At 65.4% G+C, this 13,843-nt stretch overlaps 15 non-coding genes across 15 annotated transcripts; 5 read left to right on the forward strand and 10 right to left on the reverse strand.

Moving 5' to 3' along the window:
• Nucleotides 1-96: 96 nt before the first annotated feature.
• TRNAE-CUC (transfer RNA glutamic acid (anticodon CUC)) lies at nt 97-168 on the reverse strand. The gene has a single exon. It is a non-coding gene; the product is annotated as a tRNA-Glu (tRNA).
• Nucleotides 169-576: 408 nt separating this feature from the next.
• TRNAL-CAA (transfer RNA leucine (anticodon CAA)) lies at nt 577-687 on the forward strand. The gene is made up of 2 exons: nt 577-614; nt 642-687. It is a non-coding gene; the product is annotated as a tRNA-Leu (tRNA).
• A 150-nt stretch (nt 688-837) lies between these two features.
• Nucleotides 838-909, reverse strand: TRNAE-UUC (transfer RNA glutamic acid (anticodon UUC)). The gene has a single exon. It is a non-coding gene; the product is annotated as a tRNA-Glu (tRNA).
• Nucleotides 910-3,064: 2,155 nt separating this feature from the next.
• On the reverse strand, nt 3,065-3,136 carry TRNAE-CUC (transfer RNA glutamic acid (anticodon CUC)). The gene has a single exon. It is a non-coding gene; the product is annotated as a tRNA-Glu (tRNA).
• A 408-nt stretch (nt 3,137-3,544) lies between these two features.
• TRNAL-CAA (transfer RNA leucine (anticodon CAA)) lies at nt 3,545-3,655 on the forward strand. Its single transcript has 2 exons — nt 3,545-3,582; nt 3,610-3,655. It is a non-coding gene; the product is annotated as a tRNA-Leu (tRNA).
• A 149-nt stretch (nt 3,656-3,804) lies between these two features.
• On the reverse strand, nt 3,805-3,876 carry TRNAE-UUC (transfer RNA glutamic acid (anticodon UUC)). The gene has a single exon. It is a non-coding gene; the product is annotated as a tRNA-Glu (tRNA).
• A 2,316-nt stretch (nt 3,877-6,192) lies between these two features.
• Nucleotides 6,193-6,264, reverse strand: TRNAE-CUC (transfer RNA glutamic acid (anticodon CUC)). The gene has a single exon. It is a non-coding gene; the product is annotated as a tRNA-Glu (tRNA).
• Nucleotides 6,265-6,672: 408 nt separating this feature from the next.
• On the forward strand, nt 6,673-6,783 carry TRNAL-CAA (transfer RNA leucine (anticodon CAA)). The gene is made up of 2 exons: nt 6,673-6,710; nt 6,738-6,783. It is a non-coding gene; the product is annotated as a tRNA-Leu (tRNA).
• Nucleotides 6,784-6,932: 149 nt separating this feature from the next.
• On the reverse strand, nt 6,933-7,004 carry TRNAE-UUC (transfer RNA glutamic acid (anticodon UUC)). The gene has a single exon. It is a non-coding gene; the product is annotated as a tRNA-Glu (tRNA).
• A 2,316-nt stretch (nt 7,005-9,320) lies between these two features.
• Nucleotides 9,321-9,392, reverse strand: TRNAE-CUC (transfer RNA glutamic acid (anticodon CUC)). Its single transcript has one exon. It is a non-coding gene; the product is annotated as a tRNA-Glu (tRNA).
• Nucleotides 9,393-9,800: 408 nt separating this feature from the next.
• On the forward strand, nt 9,801-9,911 carry TRNAL-CAA (transfer RNA leucine (anticodon CAA)). The gene is made up of 2 exons: nt 9,801-9,838; nt 9,866-9,911. It is a non-coding gene; the product is annotated as a tRNA-Leu (tRNA).
• Nucleotides 9,912-10,061: 150 nt separating this feature from the next.
• Nucleotides 10,062-10,133, reverse strand: TRNAE-UUC (transfer RNA glutamic acid (anticodon UUC)). The gene has a single exon. It is a non-coding gene; the product is annotated as a tRNA-Glu (tRNA).
• A 2,155-nt stretch (nt 10,134-12,288) lies between these two features.
• On the reverse strand, nt 12,289-12,360 carry TRNAE-CUC (transfer RNA glutamic acid (anticodon CUC)). The gene has a single exon. It is a non-coding gene; the product is annotated as a tRNA-Glu (tRNA).
• A 408-nt stretch (nt 12,361-12,768) lies between these two features.
• TRNAL-CAA (transfer RNA leucine (anticodon CAA)) lies at nt 12,769-12,879 on the forward strand. The gene is made up of 2 exons: nt 12,769-12,806; nt 12,834-12,879. It is a non-coding gene; the product is annotated as a tRNA-Leu (tRNA).
• A 149-nt stretch (nt 12,880-13,028) lies between these two features.
• On the reverse strand, nt 13,029-13,100 carry TRNAE-UUC (transfer RNA glutamic acid (anticodon UUC)). The gene has a single exon. It is a non-coding gene; the product is annotated as a tRNA-Glu (tRNA).
• Between the last annotated feature and the right edge of the window lie 743 nt (nt 13,101-13,843).

Raw genomic sequence — 13,843 nt, forward strand, 5'->3', positions numbered from 1 at the left:
CCCGCTGTGCTGTGGGCTCCAGGGGCAAAAGAGCCCCGCCCCCGGCCACAAGGGCTTGCGAGAAAGGCCAGGCAGAGCAGGGGTAGAAGACGGGCTTTCCCTGGCCGGGAATCGAACCCGGGCCGCGGCGGTGAGAGCGCCGAATCCTAACCACTAGACCACCAGGGAAGGGCCACGGGGCCTCCGCGGGCTGAGCTGGACAACGGGAGTGCCTCTGGGGCACAGGCTGCAACTTGTGGTGGCAAAAGTCAGGGGTCGGGGGCGGCACTTGCCTTACACAGATGGCGGCCAGGGGCGGGCCTTCTGTCAAGGGGCGGGGCTTCAAGCTGGACGGCAGCTGTAGCCCTTCTACTCCAAGACCAGCAGGGAAGGACAGGCCAGCGCTTGGGCTGAGGCCAGGAGCGCTCTCTCTTGCCCTGTGCCATGGGCTCGGGCCTGGCTCTTCCCCTGCACGGGGTGCTGCCACCCGAGGGGGAAAGACTCTGGCGTTCACACCGGCGAGGAGGGGGACTCCAACTACCCGCCTGTGGCATGCAGCACAATCGCAGGCAAGGGGAGGGAGGCAGGGGCATCCTTGCCAGGATGGCTGAGTGGTCTAAAGCGCCAGGCTCAAGGTCACACCCTTCCCTCGTCCTGGGGGGTCCTGGTCTCTGTTTGGAGGCGTGGGTTCAAATCCCACTCCTGGCAGTAGCTTTTGGCACTCGGCGTCAGGCCGGCCTATAGCAGGGCACCAGGAGCTGGCGTCCCAGGGAGGCCAGCAAAAGCTGAGCCTGCCTCCAAGTGGGAGGCCTCCTTCCCTTTCTCCTCCCCTGCGGGCTGGGGATTCAAAAGCCGGCTTTCCCTGGCTGGGAATCGAACCCAGGCCGCGGCGGTGAAAGCGCCAAATCCTAGCCACTAGACCACCAGGGAGGACACGGGGCAGGCAGCCCTGCCCTGCCCGCCCGCCTGCCTCCATCTTGCCTCCTGCCCTGGCCCCAGGCGCCACCCCCCTGGGGCGCAGGGATTTGCTCAAGGCAGGTCTCCCAAGCCCTCGCTCCAGGGCCAGCAGCCTTCCCTTCCAGCCCTGAGCACGGGGAAAAGCTGGCCCTTCTCCACCGGGAAACAATGCCCCTGACCACAGCCAGGGCAGGCCCCCAAGGACCTGGAGGCCTGCGCGGGCGGGCCGGCTCTTTGGAGGGGCGAAAGCGGGCTGGCGGGGTGCCACGGGAAGAAGGATGCTACAGGGAGCAGCGGGCCAGAAGGGGGCGCTCCGACCCTGAGCCGCCCACCTCACTGCACCCGACCAAAACCCACACTGCGAGTGTCTGCCCTGGCGTGCTCACATCCGGCCGCCCCCCCCCCCACACCATTTCCCCGGTTCCCCTTGCCCCCAGGCACCTCGGGCAGCCCCGCTGGGCCCGCGAGACCCACCCAGAGGCCCGCTGCAGCTTCTACGGTGAAGCAGCAAGCAGGGGCGTGCAGCACAACTCAGAGGTGGCCCCATGAACTCCGCACCGTGCCTTGCCGGGCGGCCCGCACTCAGGCAAGGGCAGGGCCAGCTCTGTCCCAAAAGGGCAGGTGGCCTACAGCCCCCGCACTTCCCAGGCAGTCTGCTATCCAGGTCCAAGCCGAGCCCGGGCCGGCTTAGCTTCCTAGATCGCATGCAATCAGTCCCGTCCCGTCACACCATAGGCATGAAGGAACAGGAAGGCGGCAGTCCCCGTAGCCTTGAATGGCATGGACATGGTGCCTGGAAGCCGCTATTGCAATGCATGGGGTTGACCTGGTGTCCGGAACGGGGGTGACATTGTGCCATGAAGCACTCGTTGACTTCCAAGCGGTTGACCTGGGGCCCCAAAGTCCACACAGGCTTGCCTGGCCTTGACTTTGTGCTTGGAAGCCCTCTGAGGCTTGCCTGGGGTTGACCTGGTGCCCAAAATTCCCCTTTGGCTTGCATCGGGTTGACATTGTCCCTGGAAGCCTCCATTGGCATGCATAGGGATGACCTGGTGCCCCAAAGTCCCCTTAGGAATGCATTGGGGTGACCTGGTGTCTGGAATTCCTCCCGCCTGGCTTTCAACTCCCAGGCAAGTACGCCCCTCCCTCCCCGCCCCGGCTTAAGCCTCGGAAAAGTGTCCCCCCACCCCGGCTTCAGCCTCCTTCTCTTGCCGCCCCCCCCGCCACACCTTTTCCCCGGTTCCCCTTGCCCCCAGGCACCTCGGGCCGCCCCGCTGGGCCGGGAAGGCCCACCCAGAGGCCCGCTGCAGGCTCTAGGGTGAAGCAGCAAGCAGGGGCGTGCAGCACAACTCAGAGGCGGCCCCAGGAGCTCCGCACCGTGCTGCTCCAAAGGCTTGCCAGGCGGCCGGCGCTCAGGCAAGGGCAGGGCCAGCTGTGTCCCAAAAGGGCAGGCGGCCTACAGCCCCCACGCATCCCAGGCAGTCTCCCATCCCGGTCCAACCCGAGTCCCGTCCTGTCACACCATAGGCATGAAGGAACAGGAAGGCGGCAGTGCCCGGAGCCTTCAATGGCATGGACAGGGTGCCTGGAAGCCGCCATTGCAATGCATGGGCTTGACATGGTGCCTGTAAGTCCCCATTCCAATGCATGGGGTTGACCTGGTGCCAGAAAGTCCCCAGAGGCTTCCCTGGTGTTGACATGCAGGTTGACATTGTCCCCTGGATGCCCCCATAGGAATGCATGGGGTTCAACTGGTCCCTGGCAGTCCCCATAGGAATGCATGGGGTTGACCTGGGTTTAGGTGTCTCCCATGGGGCACAGATGTGTGGCCAAACCCTGTCGTGGAGCACACCTGAAAGCTGGGGTAATCTCGGCCACCGTCCAGGCCCTGGTTCTTCTCAGGGCTATGTGCCCCTTGGGGCCCACAGACCCTGTTGACCTTGAAGGGTGCTTACCTCCACTGCTCCTTCCTTAGCCAATCATTTCCATTGCTAAAGCTGGCCCACCAGGCAGGGAGGGAAGGTGGGGAATGCCCGCTGTGCTGTGGGCTCCAGGGGCAAAAGAGCCCCGCCCCCGGCCACAAGGGCTTGCGAGAAAGGTCAGGCAGAGCAGGGGAAGAAGACGGGCTTTCCCTGGCCGGGAATCGAACCCGGGCCGCAGCGGTGAGAGCGCCGCACCGTAACCACTAGACCACCAGGGAAGGGCCACGGGGCCTCCGCGGGCTGAGCTGGACAACGGGAGTGCCTCTGGGGCACAGGCTGCAACTTGTGGTGGCAAAAGTCAGGGGTCGGGGGCGGTACTTGCCTTACACAGATGGCGGCCAGGGGCGGGCCTTCTGTCAAGGGGCGGGGCTTCAAGCTGGACGGCAGCTGTAGCCCTTCTACTCCAAGACCAGCAGGGAAGGACAGGCCAGCGCTTGGGCTGAGGCCAGGAGCGCTCTCTCTTGCCCTGTGCCATGGGTTCGGGCCTGGCTCTTCCCCTGCACGGGGTGCTGCCACCCGAGGGGGAAAGACTCTGGCGTTCACACCGGCGAGGAGGGGGACTCCAACTACCCGCCTGTGGCATGCAGCACAATCGCAGGCAAGGGGAGGGAGGCAGGGGCATCCTTGCCAGGATGGCTGAGTGGTCTAAAGCGCCAGGCTCAAGGTCACACCCTTCCCTCGTTCTGGGGGGTCCTGGTCTCCCTTTGGAGGCGTGGGTTCAAATCCCACTCCTGGCAGCAGCTTTTGGCACTCAGCGTCAGGCCGGCCTATAGCAGGGACCAGGAGCTGGCGTCCCAGGGAGGCCAGCAAAAGCTGAGCCTGCCTCCAAGTGGGAGGCCTCCTTCCCTTTCTCCTCCCCTGCGGGCTGGGGATTCAAAAGCCGGCTTTCCCTGGCTGGGAATCGAACCCAGGCCGCGGCGGTGAAAGCGCCAAATCCTAGCCACTAGACCACCAGGGAGGACACGGGGCAGGCAGCCCTGCCCTGCCCGCCCGCCTGCCTCCATCTTGCCTCCTGCCCTGGCCCCAGGCGCCACCCCCCTGGGGCGCAGGGATTTGCTCAAGGCAGGTCTCCCAAGCCCTCGCTCCAGGGCCAGCAGCCTTCCCTTCCAGCCCTGAGCACGGGGAAAAGCTGGCCCTTCTCCACCGGGAAACAATGCCCCTGCCCACAGCCAGGGCAGGCCCCCAAGGACCTGGAGGCCTGCGCGGGCGGGCCGGCTCTTTGGAGGGGCGAAAGCGGGCTGGCGGGGTGCCACGGGAAGAAGGATGCTACAGGGAGCAGCGGGCCAGAAGGGGGCGCTCCGACCCTGAGCCGCCCACCTCACTGCACCCGACCAAAACCCACACTGCGAGTGTCTGCCCTGGCGTGCTCACATCCGGCCACCCCCTCCCCGGCACCCACTCGCCAGCCCAGGGTGTGCGGAATTCCTCCCGCCTGGGTTTGAACTCCCAGTCAATTACACCCCCCCCCGCTCCCCTCCCCGCCCCGGCTTAAGCCTCGGAAAAGTGTCCCCCCACCCCGGCTTCAGCCTCCTTCTCTTGCCGCCCCCCCCCCACACCATTTCCCCGGTTCCCCTTGCCCCCAGGCACCTCGGGCAGCCCCGCTGGGCCCGCGAGACCCACCCAGAGGCCCGCTGCAGCTTCTACGGTGAAGCAGCAAGCAGGGGCGTGCAGCACAACTCAGAGGTGGCCCCATGAACTCCGCACCGTGCCTTGCCGGGCGGCCCGCACTCAGGCAAGGGCAGGGCCAGCTCTGTCCCAAAAGGGCAGGTGGCCTACAGCCCCCGCACTTCCCAGGCAGTCTGCTATCCAGGTCCAAGCCGAGCCCGGGCCGGCTTAGCTTCCTAGATCGCATGCAATCAGTCCCGTCCCGTCACACCATAGGCATGAAGGAACAGGAAGGCGGCAGTCCCCGTAGCCTTGAATGGCATGGACATGGTGCCTGGAAGCCGCTATTGCAATGCATGGGGTTGACCTGGTGTCCGGAACGGGGGTGACATTGTGCCATGAAGCACTCGTTGACTTCCAAGCGGTTGACCTGGGGCCCCAAAGTCCACACAGGCTTGCCTGGCCTTGACTTTGTGCTTGGAAGCCCTCTGAGGCTTGCCTGGGGTTGACCTGGTGCCCAAAATTCCCCTTTGGCTTGCATCGGGTTGACATTGTCCCTGGAAGCCTCCATTGGCATGCATAGGGATGACCTGGTGCCCCAAAGTCCCCTTAGGAATGCATTGGGGTGACCTGGTGTCTGGAATTCCTCCCGCCTGGCTTTCAACTCCCAGGCAAGTACGCCCCTCCCTCCCCGCCCCGGCTTAAGCCTCGGAAAAGTGTCCCCCCACCCCGGCTTCAGCCTCCTTCTCTTGCCGCCCCCCCCGCCACACCTTTTCCCCGGTTCCCCTTGCCCCCAGGCACCTCGGGCCGCCCCGCTGGGCCGGGAAGGCCCACCCAGAGGCCCGCTGCAGGCTCTAGGGTGAAGCAGCAAGCAGGGGCGTGCAGCACAACTCAGAGGCGGCCCCAGGAGCTCCGCACCGTGCTGCTCCAAAGGCTTGCCGGGCGGCCGGCGCTCAGGCAAGGGCAGGGCCAGCTCTGTCCCAAAAGGGCAGGCGGCCTACAGCCCCCACGCATCCCAGGCAGTCTCCCATCCCGGTCCAACCCGAGTCCCGTCCTGTCACACCATAGGCATGAAGGAACAGGAAGGCGGCAGTGCCCGGAGCCTTCAATGGCATGGACAGGGTGCCTGGAAGCCGCCATTGCAATGCATGGGCTTGACATGGTGCCTGTAAGTCCCCATTCCAATGCATGGGGTTGACCTGGTGCCAGAAAGTCCCCAGAGGCTTCCCTGGTGTTGACATGCAGGTTGACATTGTCCCCTGGATGCCCCCATAGGAATGCATGGGGTTCAACTGGTCCCTGGCAGTCCCCATAGGAATGCATGGGGTTGACCTGGGTTTAGGTGTCTCCCATGGGGCACAGATGTGTGGCCAAACCCTGTCGTGGAGCACACCTGAAAGCTGGGGTAATCTCGGCCACCGTCCAGGCCCTGGTTCTTCTCAGGGCTATGTGCCCCTTGGGGCCCACAGACCCTGTTGACCTTGAAGGGTGCTTACCTCCACTGCTCCTTCCTTAGCCAATCATTTCCATTGCTAAAGCTGGCCCACCAGGCAGGGAGGGAAGGTGGGGAATGCCCGCTGTGCTGTGGGCTCCAGGGGCAAAAGAGCCCCGCCCCCGGCCACAAGGGCTTGCGAGAAAGGCCAGGCAGAGCAGGGGAAGAAGACGGGCTTTCCCTGGCCGGGAACCGAACCCGGGCCGCGGCGGTGAGAGCGCCGAATCCTAACCACTAGACCACCAGGGAAGGGCCACGGGGCCTCCGCGGGCTGAGCTGGACAACGGGAGTGCCTCTGGGGCACAGGCTGCAACTTGTGGTGGCAAACGTCAGGGGCCGGGGGCGGCACTTGCCTTACACAGATGGCGGCCAGGGGCGGGCCTTCTGTCAAGGGGCGGGGCTTCAAGCTGGACGGCAGCTGTAGCCCTTCTACTCCAAGACCAGCAGGGAAGGACAGGCCAGCGCTTGGGCTGAGGCCAGGAGCGCTCTCTCTTGCCCTGTGCCATGGGTTCGGGCCTGGCTCTTCCCCTGCACGGGGTGCTGCCACCCGAGGGGGAAAGACTCTGGCGTTCACACCGGCGAGGAGGGGGACTCCAACTACCCGCCTGTGGCATGCAGCACAATCGCAGGCAAGGGGAGGGAGGCAGGGGCATCCTTGCCAGGATGGCTGAGTGGTCTAAAGCGCCAGGCTCAAGGTCACACCCTTCCCTCGTTCTGGGGGGTCCTGGTCTCCCTTTGGAGGCGTGGGTTCAAATCCCACTCCTGGCAGCAGCTTTTGGCACTCAGCGTCAGGCCGGCCTATAGCAGGGACCAGGAGCTGGCGTCCCAGGGAGGCCAGCAAAAGCTGAGCCTGCCTCCAAGTGGGAGGCCTCCTTCCCTTTCTCCTCCCCTGCGGGCTGGGGATTCAAAAGCCGGCTTTCCCTGGCTGGGAATCGAACCCAGGCCGCGGCGGTGAAAGCGCCAAATCCTAGCCACTAGACCACCAGGGAGGACACGGGGCAGGCAGCCCTGCCCTGCCCGCCCGCCTGCCTCCATCTTGCCTCCTGCCCTGGCCCCAGGCGCCACCCCCCTGGGGCGCAGGGATTTGCTCAAGGCAGGTCTCCCAAGCCCTCGCTCCAGGGCCAGCAGCCTTCCCTTCCAGCCCTGAGCACGGGGAAAAGCTGGCCCTTCTCCACCGGGAAACAATGCCCCTGCCCACAGCCAGGGCAGGCCCCCAAGGACCTGGAGGCCTGCGCGGGCGGGCCGGCTCTTTGGAGGGGCGAAAGCGGGCTGGCGGGGTGCCACGGGAAGAAGGATGCTACAGGGAGCAGCGGGCCAGAAGGGGGCGCTCCGACCCTGAGCCGCCCACCTCACTGCACCCGACCAAAACCCACACTGCGAGTGTCTGCCCTGGCGTGCTCACATCCGGCCACCCCCTCCCCGGCACCCACTCGCCAGCCCAGGGTGTGCGGAATTCCTCCCGCCTGGGTTTGAACTCCCAGTCAATTACACCCCCCCCCGCTCCCCTCCCCGCCCCGGCTTAAGCCTCGGAAAAGTGTCCCCCCACCCCGGCTTCAGCCTCCTTCTCTTGCCGCCCCCCCCCCACACCATTTCCCCGGTTCCCCTTGCCCCCAGGCACCTCGGGCAGCCCCGCTGGGCCCGCGAGACCCACCCAGAGGCCCGCTGCAGCTTCTACGGTGAAGCAGCAAGCAGGGGCGTGCAGCACAACTCAGAGGTGGCCCCATGAACTCCGCACCGTGCCTTGCCGGGCGGCCCGCACTCAGGCAAGGGCAGGGCCAGCTCTGTCCCAAAAGGGCAGGTGGCCTACAGCCCCCGCACTTCCCAGGCAGTCTGCTATCCAGGTCCAAGCCGAGCCCGGGCCGGCTTAGCTTCCTAGATCGCATGCAATCAGTCCCGTCCCGTCACACCATAGGCATGAAGGAACAGGAAGGCGGCAGTCCCCGTAGCCTTGAATGGCATGGACATGGTGCCTGGAAGCCGCTATTGCAATGCATGGGGTTGACCTGGTGTCCGGAACGGGGGTGACATTGTGCCATGAAGCACTCGTTGACTTCCAAGCGGTTGACCTGGGGCCCCAAAGTCCACACAGGCTTGCCTGGCCTTGACTTTGTGCTTGGAAGCCCTCTGAGGCTTGCCTGGGGTTGACCTGGTGCCCAAAATTCCCCTTTGGCTTGCATCGGGTTGACATTGTCCCTGGAAGCCTCCATTGGCATGCATAGGGATGACCTGGTGCCCCAAAGTCCCCTTAGGAATGCATTGGGGTGACCTGGTGTCTGGAATTCCTCCCGCCTGGCTTTCAACTCCCAGGCAAGTACGCCCCTCCCTCCCCGCCCCGGCTTAAGCCTCGGAAAAGTGTCCCCCCACCCCGGCTTCAGCCTCCTTCTCTTGCCGCCCCCCCCGCCACACCTTTTCCCCGGTTCCCCTTGCCCCCAGGCACCTCGGGCCGCCCCGCTGGGCCGGGAAGGCCCACCCAGAGGCCCGCTGCAGGCTCTAGGGTGAAGCAGCAAGCAGGGGCGTGCAGCACAACTCAGAGGCGGCCCCAGGAGCTCCGCACCGTGCTGCTCCAAAGGCTTGCCGGGCGGCCGGCGCTCAGGCAAGGGCAGGGCCAGCTCTGTCCCAAAAGGGCAGGCGGCCTACAGCCCCCACGCATCCCAGGCAGTCTCCCATCCCGGTCCAACCCGAGTCCCGTCCTGTCACACCATAGGCATGAAGGAACAGGAAGGCGGCAGTGCCCGGAGCCTTCAATGGCATGGACAGGGTGCCTGGAAGCCGCCATTGCAATGCATGGGCTTGACATGGTGCCTGTAAGTCCCCATTCCAATGCATGGGGTTGACCTGGTGCCAGAAAGTCCCCAGAGGCTTCCCTGGTGTTGACATGCAGGTTGACATTGTCCCCTGGATGCCCCCATAGGAATGCATGGGGTTCAACTGGTCCCTGGCAGTCCCCATAGGAATGCATGGGGTTGACCTGGGTTTAGGTGTCTCCCATGGGGCACAGATGTGTGGCCAAACCCTGTCGTGGAGCACACCTGAAAGCTGGGGTAATCTCGGCCACCGTCCAGGCCCTGGTTCTTCTCAGGGCTATGTGCCCCTTGGGGCCCACAGACCCTGTTGACCTTGAAGGGTGCTTACCTCCACTGCTCCTTCCTTAGCCAATCATTTCCATTGCTAAAGCTGGCCCACCAGGCAGGGAGGGAAGGTGGGGAATGCCCGCTGTGCTGTGGGCTCCAGGGGCAAAAGAGCCCCGCCCCCGGCCACAAGGGCTTGCGAGAAAGGCCAGGCAGAGCAGGGGAAGAAGACGGGCTTTCCCTGGCCGGGAACCGAACCCGGGCCGCGGCGGTGAGAGCGCCGAATCCTAACCACTAGACCACCAGGGAAGGGCCACGGGGCCTCCGCGGGCTGAGCTGGACAACGGGAGTGCCTCTGGGGCACAGGCTGCAACTTGTGGTGGCAAACGTCAGGGGCCGGGGGCGGCACTTGCCTTACACAGATGGCGGCCAGGGGCGGGCCTTCTGTCAAGGGGCGGGGCTTCAAGCTGGACGGCAGCTGTAGCCCTTCTACTCCAAGACCAGCAGGGAAGGACAGGCCAGCGCTTGGGCTGAGGCCAGGAGCGCTCTCTCTTGCCCTGTGCCATGGGCTCGGGCCTGGCTCTTCCCCTGCACGGGGTGCTGCCACCCGAGGGGGAAAGACTCTGGCGTTCACACCGGCGAGGAGGGGGACTCCAACTACCCGCCTGTGGCATGCAGCACAATCGCAGGCAAGGGGAGGGAGGCAGGGGCATCCTTGCCAGGATGGCTGAGTGGTCTAAAGCGCCAGGCTCAAGGTCACACCCTTCCCTCGTCCTGGGGGGTCCTGGTCTCCCTTTGGAGGCGTGGGTTCAAATCCCACTCCTGGCAGCAGCTTTTGGCACTCAGCGTCAGGCCGGCCTATAGCAGGGCACCAGGAGCTGGCGTCCCAGGGAGGCCAGCAAAAGCTGAGCCTGCCTCCAAGTGGGAGGCCTCCTTCCCTTTCTCCTCCCCTGCGGGCTGGGGATTCAAAAGCCGGCTTTCCCTGGCTGGGAACCGAACCCAGGCCGCGGCGGTGAAAGCGCCAAATCCTAGCCACTAGACCACCAGGGAGGACACGGGGCAGGCAGCCCTGCCCTGCCCGCCCGCCTGCCTCCATCTTGCCTCCTGCCCTGGCCCCAGGCGCCACCCCCCTGGGGCGCAGGGATTTGCTCAAGGCAGGTCTCCCAAGCCCTCGCTCCAGGGCCAGCAGCCTTCCCTTCCAGCCCTGAGCACGGGGAAAAGCTGGCCCTTCTCCACCGGGAAACAATGCCCCTGCCCACAGCCAGGGCAGGCCCCCAAGGACCTGGAGGCCTGCGCGGGCGGGCCGGCTCTTTGGAGGGGCGAAAGCGGGCTGGCGGGGTGCCACGGGAAGAAGGATGCTACAGGGAGCAGCGGGCCAGAAGGGGGCGCTCCGACCCTGAGCCGCCCACCTCACTGCACCCGACCAAAACCCACACTGCGAGTGTCTGCCCTGGCGTGCTCACATCCGGCCGCCCCCCCCCCCACACCATTTCCCCGGTTCCCCTTGCCCCCAGGCACCTCGGGCAGCCCCGCTGGGCCCGCGAGACCCACCCAGAGGCCCGCTGCAGCTTCTACGGTGAAGCAGCAAGCAGGGGCGTGCAGCACAACTCAGAGGTGGCCCCATGAACTCCGCACCGTGCCTTGCCGGGCGGCCCGCACTCAGGCAAGGGCAGGGCCAGCTCTGTCCCAAAAGGGCAGGTGGCCTACAGCCCCCGCACTTCCCAGGCAGTCTGCTATCCAGGTCCAAGCCGAGCCCGGGCCGGCTTAGCTTCCTAGATCGCATGCAATCAGTCCCGTCCCGTCACACCATAGGCATGAAGGAACAGGAAGGCGGCAGTCCCCGTAGCCTTGAATGGCATGGACATGGTGCCTGGAAGCCGCTATTGCAATGCATGGGGTTGACCTGGTGTCCGGAACGGGGGTGACATTGTGCCATGAAGCACTCGTTGACTTCCAAGCGGTTGACCTGGGGCCCCAAAGTCCACACAGGCTTGCCTGGCCTTGACTTTGTGCTTGGAAGCCCTCTGAGGCTTGCCTGGGGTTGACCTGGTGCCCAAAATTCCCCTTTGGCTTGCATCGGGTTGACATTGTCCCTGGAAGCCTCCATTGGCATGCATAGGGATGACCTGGTGCCCCAAAGTCCCCTTAGGAATGCATTGGGGTGACCTGGTGTCTGGAATTCCTCCCGCCTGGCTTTCAACTCCCAGGCAAGTACGCCCCTCCCTCCCCGCCCCGGCTTAAGCCTCGGAAAAGTGTCCCCCCACCCCGGCTTCAGCCTCCTTCTCTTGCCGGCCCCCCCGCCACACCTTTTCCCCGGTTCCCCTTGCCCCCAGGCACCTCGGGCCGCCCCGCTGGGCCGGGAAGGCCCACCCAGAGGCCCGCTGCAGGCTCTAGGGTGAAGCAGCAAGCAGGGGCGTGCAGCACAACTCAGAGGCGGCCCCAGGAGCTCCGCACCGTGCTGCTCCAAAGGCTTGCCGGGCGGCCGGCGCTCAGGCAAGGGCAGGGCCAGCTCTGTCCCAAAAGGGCAGGCGGCCTACAGCCCCCACGCATCCCAGGCAGTCTCCCATCCCGGTCCAACCCGAGTCCCGTCCTGTCACACCATAGGCATGAAGGAACAGGAAGGCGGCAGTGCCCGGAGCCTTCAATGGCATGGACAGGGTGCCTGGAAGCCGCCATTGCAATGCATGGGCTTGACATGGTGCCTGTAAGTCCCCATTCCAATGCATGGGGTTGACCTGGTGCCAGAAAGTCCCCAGAGGCTTCCCTGGTGTTGACATGCAGGTTGACATTGTCCCCTGGATGCCCCCATAGGAATGCATGGGGTTCAACTGGTCCCTGGCAGTCCCCATAGGAATGCATGGGGTTGACCTGGGTTTAGGTGTCTCCCATGGGGCACAGATGTGTGGCCAAACCCTGTCGTGGAGCACACCTGAAAGCTGGGGTAATCTCGGCCACCGTCCAGGCCCTGGTTCTTCTCAGGGCTATGTGCCCCTTGGGGCCCACAGACCCTGTTGACCTTGAAGGGTGCTTACCTCCACTGCTCCTTCCTTAGCCAATCATTTCCATTGCTAAAGCTGGCCCACCAGGCAGGGAGGGAAGGTGGGGAATGCCCGCTGTGCTGTGGGCTCCAGGGGCAAAAGAGCCCCGCCCCCGGCCACAAGGGCTTGCGAGAAAGGCCAGGCAGAGCAGGGGAAGAAGACGGGCTTTCCCTGGCCGGGAATCGAACCCGGGCCGCGGCGGTGAGAGCGCCGCACCGTAACCACTAGACCACCAGGGAAGGGCCACGGGGCCTCCGCGGGCTGAGCTGGACAACGGGAGTGCCTCTGGGGCACAGGCTGCAACTTGTGGTGGCAAAAGTCAGGGGTCGGGGGCGGTACTTGCCTTACACAGATGGCGGCCAGGGGCGGGCCTTCTGTCAAGGGGCGGGGCTTCAAGCTGGACGGCAGCTGTAGCCCTTCTACTCCAAGACCAGCAGGGAAGGACAGGCCAGCGCTTGGGCTGAGGCCAGGAGCGCTCTCTCTTGCCCTGTGCCATGGGTTCGGGCCTGGCTCTTCCCCTGCACGGGGTGCTGCCACCCGAGGGGGAAAGACTCTGGCGTTCACACCGGCGAGGAGGGGGACTCCAACTACCCGCCTGTGGCATGCAGCACAATCGCAGGCAAGGGGAGGGAGGCAGGGGCATCCTTGCCAGGATGGCTGAGTGGTCTAAAGCGCCAGGCTCAAGGTCACACCCTTCCCTCGTTCTGGGGGGTCCTGGTCTCCCTTTGGAGGCGTGGGTTCAAATCCCACTCCTGGCAGCAGCTTTTGGCACTCAGCGTCAGGCCGGCCTATAGCAGGGACCAGGAGCTGGCGTCCCAGGGAGGCCAGCAAAAGCTGAGCCTGCCTCCAAGTGGGAGGCCTCCTTCCCTTTCTCCTCCCCTGCGGGCTGGGGATTCAAAAGCCGGCTTTCCCTGGCTGGGAATCGAACCCAGGCCGCGGCGGTGAAAGCGCCAAATCCTAGCCACTAGACCACCAGGGAGGACACGGGGCAGGCAGCCCTGCCCTGCCCGCCCGCCTGCCTCCATCTTGCCTCCTGCCCTGGCCCCAGGCGCCACCCCCCTGGGGCGCAGGGATTTGCTCAAGGCAGGTCTCCCAAGCCCTCGCTCCAGGGCCAGCAGCCTTCCCTTCCAGCCCTGAGCACGGGGAAAAGCTGGCCCTTCTCCACCGGGAAACAATGCCCCTGCCCACAGCCAGGGCAGGCCCCCAAGGACCTGGAGGCCTGCGCGGGCGGGCCGGCTCTTTGGAGGGGCGAAAGCGGGCTGGCGGGGTGCCACGGGAAGAAGGATGCTACAGGGAGCAGCGGGCCAGAAGGGGGCGCTCCGACCCTGAGCCGCCCACCTCACTGCACCCGACCAAAACCCACACTGCGAGTGTCTGCCCTGGCGTGCTCACATCCGGCCACCCCCTCCCCGGCACCCACTCGCCAGCCCAGGGTGTGCGGAATTCCTCCCGCCTGGGTTTGAACTCCCAGTCAATTACACCCCCCCCCGCTCCCCTCCCCGCCCCGGCTTAAGCCTCGGAAAAGTGTCCCCCCACCCCGGCTTCAGCCTCCTTCTCTTGCCGCCCCCCCCCCACACCATTTCCCCGGTTCCCCTTGCCCCCAGGCACCTCGGGCAGCCCCGCTGGGCCCGCGAGACCCACCCAGAGGCCCGCTGCAGCTTCTACGGTGAAGCAGCAAGCAGGGGCGTGCAGCACAACTCAGAGGTGGCCCCATGAACTCCG

The sequence above is a fragment of the Alligator mississippiensis genome, chromosome 15 (assembly GCF_030867095.1).
Source record: "Alligator mississippiensis isolate rAllMis1 chromosome 15, rAllMis1, whole genome shotgun sequence".
NCBI classification, from domain to species: domain Eukaryota; kingdom Metazoa; phylum Chordata; order Crocodylia; family Alligatoridae; genus Alligator; species Alligator mississippiensis.